This window comes from Solanum pennellii, chromosome 3, assembly GCF_001406875.1.
Source record: "Solanum pennellii chromosome 3, SPENNV200".
NCBI classification, from domain to species: domain Eukaryota; kingdom Viridiplantae; phylum Streptophyta; class Magnoliopsida; order Solanales; family Solanaceae; genus Solanum; species Solanum pennellii.
The window spans coordinates 11,430,676-11,437,591 of record NC_028639.1 but is presented as its reverse complement, the minus strand read 5'-3'; the positions used below and the strand labels follow the sequence as shown (position 1 = coordinate 11,437,591).

At 38.9% G+C, this 6,916-nt stretch overlaps 1 pseudogene; it reads left to right on the top strand.

Annotated features, from left to right (window-relative positions):
* The first annotated feature begins 411 nt into the window (after positions 1 to 411).
* Positions 412 to 6,916, top strand: part of LOC107013195 — a 79,124-nt pseudogene continuing 72,619 nt past the window's right edge.

Sequence of the window (6,916 nt, the reverse complement as noted above, 5' to 3'; positions counted from 1 at the left end):
ACCACGGTACATCAGCTGTTGCAGGCGGTGATGCATGTGAGGGCTTTTAAGGCCACTACTACTTACCCCTTCCCGTGCATGGTCTTTGAGTTGTGCAGGTCTGTAGGAGTGCCCATGTGGCACATTGATGTGATCAAGACCCCGCCCGACACAGTGGATATTGGTCTCATTTGGGATGAGGCCAATGACTTGGCTCCCAATAAAGGGCCCTATCCAGAGGTGCAGCTGCTTCGTAAGAACCTGGAGGCCACCGTATAGCAATCCGAAGCGGCTAATCCGTCTACATCTGAGCCTACCGACACCACCCCGGTTGAGTCTATACCAGGTGCTAGCACCGCTACGAGCTCCTCCCGCTCGACTCCATTTGCTACACTGGTCCCGCTTTCTAGGGTCCAGAAATTAGAGTCCCAAATGGTCACACTTCTACATCACATCCAGCCTTGGATGCAGAGGTCCATTACTGAGGCGAAGGAGCGGATAGAGAGGAAGATGGACCAGCATACTAAGCGGCAGATCATGGAGGTCCACCAGTGCTTGGATGCATTTGAGTTTCGAGTTCTCGCCCGGCCAGCCCCTACAGTGGATTTGACGACTCTCCAGGATGCTGTAGAGAGTCTGAGAGCAGACTTGGATACCATTCTGGAGGCTCGGGTGCCTGAGTCTGAGTCCCCTTCTGCACAGCGTGCTGAGGACACGCTGTTGGCTTCCCTGTTCTCCACCACTGTTGTGCCACCACCTCCCCCATAAGATAGTGCCAAGAGGCACCATGTTAGAGATGAGGATGAGTCTCGGGCACGGAAGAAAAAGCGCAATGAGTTGGAGGCCGCGAGGAGAGCCTCGCTGATTGATGAGGAGCCCCACCAGTTGAGGGTTCTAAAAGTGGATGCTGGGGCGTCTAGCTTCAGAATTGTTAAGGCTGAGAGGAGCACTACTGATTGTGTTGTTATTGCTGAGGACACCACTGATGGTGTCCCTACTATAGAGGGAGTGGGCTTTGGGAAACCGGACCCGTCAGTATGTTGATCGTGGGCGCTTTGCGGTTCAGGTTTGCTTCACCTATCACCCTATTTTATATACTTTTATGCATTGGGGACAATTGCATGTCTTTTTTTTGGGAAGGGGGGGGGGGGTGTGGGGTAAATGGAAAGTGATTGCTTGGGTGAAGTACGAGTAGCCCAACTCATGATCCTCTCTTGGGGTTTTCCTGCTTGTGTTCTTTTTCTCAAAAAGACTGGTTATTTTATTGTTGAACCGCCATGTTGGTATCTTATATGCATGGTATAGAAATGGAACCTGAAGCATGATGGCTAAACAAAATGATATCCTGATTTATAGAAAATGCTGCATGACTAGGCATAGTAACTGATGAATGTGTGGCTATAAGCATGACATAGAGATACGCCACGACATCACCCTAAATCTAAAACTCGAACTAGGTGTGTGATAATCTGGTAGATTAATGAGATGTCAAGTGAGTGTAAGGAAAATTTTAATAGTCCACCATTGGCACTGAGCTAGAACTTTCCTGGTTAGTCCTGCTAAAAGTAAGTTGTGATAGACAATTAGGAAAGGATCATAGGCCCTTGCTCAAGCTAGCCAATCTTTAGCCTAGATAACAGAAAACCGAATAAAATTAATCCCTTCTTGATACAAATGATTTGAGATTAAAATAGACCTTTCTTTTTCAGCCCAATTGATCTTTTTAGGGAACAATGTGTTGGCCCTGGTCCCTCCTTGGACATGTGCACCGCAGCTTATGCCAAAAGCATAAGTTCAGGGTGGATAATGCAGAAAACAACCTTGTCATGGCTTTGACCCAACCTTGGGTATTGTGTGCCTTGACTCATGGCAAAACCATGAGTTTAGGGTGGCTAGTTGAGGAATGCTCTTGAAAGTGGGGTTGAAAGAATAAACAAAGAGAGAGAACAAAAGAAAAGTGACCCAAGAAACGTTGAAACGAAAGTGTAAAATTTAATTTTAAAAAATCACTTACACAAAAGGAGAAAGAAAGGAGAAAAGTAAGGCGAAAGAATATAAAAAAAATTAAGAAATAGGGAATAATAAAACGATGAAAAAGTAGGACACTTAACCGTTATGTCAAGGATGGAAATAAGTCACTAAAATACATTTAAATGTAACCTACCTGACCCTGAGCCTAAGTTATAGGCTAAGAAAGTCCTATCGTTATCCTAAGTGTCTATTATGGTGAACTTAATGCAGTGAAAATAAGGGCAAGTCTATGGCAACAAGTATAAATAAGGTGTGAAGTTGTTCTGGGGGCGAGTGTTGAAAAAATAATCCTTATACTCAAAATGAAATCATTGTGTGAAAAATAAGGATGTTGTTTTGAAGCGAGGACATTATTTGCAATACCGGAAAATTGGTAACTTGGTGAGAGATCAAAGAGGATAGGCATCGGTGTGTGGTCAGTCTGTGTCATGGTCTGATCCACATGAGCGAGCCTAATAGTGATAGTATGTATAAACATAATAAAAATAATCGGGATTGATAGCCTGATGATTGCGAAAGCTAAAATAAGGATACTCTTGTACAAAGTTTTTGTGATGAGTCATAGTGCGTTGCTTGAGGACAAACAACTAATTTAAGTTGAGGGAGTTGATATACCGTTGTTTCATGGTACTTTTGATGATTTTTCCTTAAGTTTAGTATGTGTCTAAGGCCTTTTTGTAGTAGTTTTAATGTATTTTTCTGTTTGTTTGCAGGAAAACTGTCCATAATGAAAACGCAGAAGAATTGTGCTAAAATTGCATAAGTGATGACCTACAGAGCAATCGACGGTCCATCAACCCCTCGACGGTCTCTAGGTGGCAACCGTCGTCTGAAAAAAATGCTGCTGAAGAAAGATCGGGGAATTCTAATCAAGTGTGGGGCTATGGAAGCTATCGACGAACCATCATCTCGATGACGGACTGTCCTGCACATCCGTCATTTCTAACAGAAAGTAGCCCCAGTACCTGTCTTGAAAAGACTCTAAGTGTGGAGAAACGGAAGCCATCGACGGACCGTCACGCACTCAAAGGATCATTATCCTTGTCCGTCGATGGTAACAGTGAGTTGGAGAAAAAATCAGCTGAAAAAGATTCTAAATGTGGAACGACGGGAGGCCTCGACGGTCCGTAGTGGTCTCGACAGTCGGTCGTGGCCTCGACGATCCATCGGTCCGGTCGTCGACTTAGACGCATTTTTGGGTAGATTTTCCTTAAATAGATTTCCTTTTTATGTTAGGACTTCTTTATTATAAATACTAGTAAAAACCTCATTTTTTGGGTTAGACTCTTGGTTATTTTCTGATTTGTAATATTGGTTGTTGAATAATGGGTTTCGGAAAACACTTCATTTTTTTTGGAATCGTTTATTGCATTATTTTTCGAATTCAAGTGATTTTCTTCAATCTCATCAAAATAAGTACATGAATTCTTCTCTAATCAATATGAATTGTGTGAATATGAACATGGGTAACTAAATTCATAACTAGGATTGTGTGAACCATGGGTAAATAAAAAGGTAAAAACTAGCTAAAATAACAATTCTAGAATAGTATCTTGCATTTATTAAAAATTGTTTCGTTTAGAAGTCTTTTTAACGAGTGCACACATAAGAACTCACGTTGTTTCTACTTGCCGGACCAAGGAGATAGATAATAAGAAAAGAATTATCAATGTAGATTTAGTATACACTATCTAATAGGCTAGTGTCGATAGGTACGAAGTAACAACTAATCCATACATCGATTAAAATGCTTAATATGAGGTAAAGGTAAGATTTAGTAAAGCATACACACGTAGCTGGACCAAGGTGCGGAGTGAAATTCCGTAGTTTCCGAACCAAGGAATTAGGGATACATAACTTACCACTTTGCATGCAAGATACTAGGAAAGGATTGTTATAGCTAGAATTATCGCGTTATAAACTTGTAGACTTATGTCCTGGTTACCTCACTTGATAAATATCAAATATTCATACTTGCTACTTGCTTACTTAGAAATATTTAATTCCTTTTGTTATTTAAAACCCCCCTTTTATTAACTATTTTCGGAAAGGACTTGATTATATAGAAGTAATTGTAGGTTAAAGTTAAGTCTAAATCATTTTCCTCCCCAACTTCATAGTTGGGTTCTTTACTTGATACAACCGCTTATACTTCTTTTCGAGAAGTATGTTTTAGCGTATCAGGGTACTAGTCAATTACTTCCATTGTCCATTTTACTTTAGGGAAACTATAGCCTTAACCGACACTAAGACCATGGGTGCTACATGGAATTTGGTGTTGTAGAGCCTTACACCAATAGAAGGTGCTCTACTTAGCCAAAGTAGAACAATAACACATGCTAGCATTCTAAGTGAAATCACTTGCTAGACTCGACGTGGCAAGCGTTGTTTATGGAACTAAGAGATATTGTATTTGGACCGTCTCCCATGAGAATTGGATTCCTCATCTCATGAGACCATGAGTGAGTCTTTCTCAAGGGGAAGTCAACACCTCATGTGGAACCATACATGACTTTTCCTCCAAGTGAAGTCAACACCTTATGAGATCCCTATGGTTAATCTTCCTCCAAGGGAAGCCAACACCTCTCATTGTCAAGTTCACTCAGCGCTAATATAAGTTCCCTTTATTTAAAATCCATCAGTATATTTATTTTATAAAGTGTAGGTTTTAGGAAAGCTAACCACTCATATGATTAGCTCATAGGTCATAGACGAGAGTTCATCAACCTAAATCATGTGATAAACCCTTTCACATGGACATAGCGTATGTAAAGAACCATCTAGTTTAGGGTACACTTGACACACCTTTCCAGGCCCCTCCATTTACTAGATCATCATATATGTGTGTGTGTATACTTATATGTGAGCAAACCTTTCAGATAACACATTAAGGACACACATGTTAATACATTAATGCATAAGTGTATTTATGAGAAATCCTTTCATTTAAACATATTAAGACGTTATTCACATTCATAACATAACCATGCATTCATATTCATAGACATAGGAAACCAAACCTAGGAACTATACTATCAAGGCACACATGTGCAATGCATAGAAAAGGTCCCATACCCTTGCCCATACTATTACACCTATCAAGTTATCCTAGTTAAGGGAATACATAACATGCTTCATAGACATATACCTTATATGCATAGTAGTAGAGATAAGTGCAGATGAGAATACCTTTCATTAGACACCATGAACCTATACTACTAGTAAGAATGCATGATGTGTGAGTGTATGTAAATTGGTCAACATGATCACATAATGGCTATCAACAACATATTGAGGCAGCCACCCTCTTAGGACCACAATTCACCTTAGAGCATAGAGCACACAACACAATTTAGCATAGGAGAAAAGACAACATCTTATTACTTTCAGGACTCCTCACCTTAGCTATTCACACATTCATATAGGGGTACATAAGGTAAGGGATTATTAATCATCACAACTCATCAATAGCAGAACCTAAAACTATCCCTAAAATGGTTATACACATGCTTAAACAATTTCCATACAATCTAGATCACAACTAGAATAGGAAACTTGGCATAGGCTTCACATTGGGTGATCATCACCAACACAAATTCATATTACAATTTCTTTAAGGACATGATCAAATCACATATCTATATTGGCAATAAAATAAACACCGCCACCATATGTGGAGCATACCACACAATGGCATACAAGGCTTCATCAACTAACACTTATAAAAAAGTAGAGAGGAAGAGTCACTATTACCAATTCATCCACCTTTGATCCTTATTGATCAATACCCATATTTCATTAACAATTAATAGCTAGGGAAGTATCTATAAGTAACTTATATATAAATGAAATACCACATTCATGTACTATAAAGTCATGATTACAATGAATACATTACATTCATAAATCTATAGGAAGTAGAGATATATATCACTCACCACCATCATTAATAGTACATCAATAATATACATGTGAGGCAGCAGATAAAGAGATAATAATTTATGCTAAAGCTTGCTCATCAATCTATAGGCTAGAAGAACATAGATCAATCCTTACCAATTCGATTGTATCAAATAACATTGGATAAATTACACCTAATTTATCATTATATTATAATGTAGGCAGTAGCTAAAACAATTCATCGTGATCGAGTCATATAACAACCATTATACCATCAAGAACACAATATACTACATTATAGAGTAGCCTTATTCAAACCTTCAAACCTTTATCCTCATGGATCACTCATAAAAAATTTACTATCAATACACATACTAGGCATTAGATATAACAAATTCAACATGCTAGAATCATAATTCAATTAAAATAAATTCAAGATCATAAAGCCCACACATAGGCTAAATCGAGAGTTTGGAAGAGAGCATAGGTTCATCATGCAATTGGATTGAAAACATCATATAAACAGTAGATAATACATAATTCATCACAATAATGCTTTTGAAACTGATTTGAGAAAGAACCCATGGCTAGATTGAAGAAGAGAAGTTTGATCATATTTTTTCTTTGAAAACATTGAAAAAAACTCTCTAGATGGAAGGTTCACTAGAGATGAAGGATTACCATACCTCAATGTATAAGAAAACCTCTAAATATTGCTGAAGAACCCATGGGGATCCAAGATCCAATCTGTTTTTGAGCTTCATCTCCAATGGAGGTTTCTAGAGAGAATATTTTGGGAGAGGGAAGTCTAATTTTTTTATTGAGGATTGGAAATAGGCTAGTAAAGTTTTTGATCAGCTAAATATAACCAAAACTAGACAAATAAACCAACTAGAGTCAGGTTAGCATGTGAGGTGAATTTACCATTCACCCCATGAGTAAAATAGCGTGCATGGCAGTTGTTGCAGCCTGCATCGACGACAGTAAAGACTCCCATTAAGTCCAT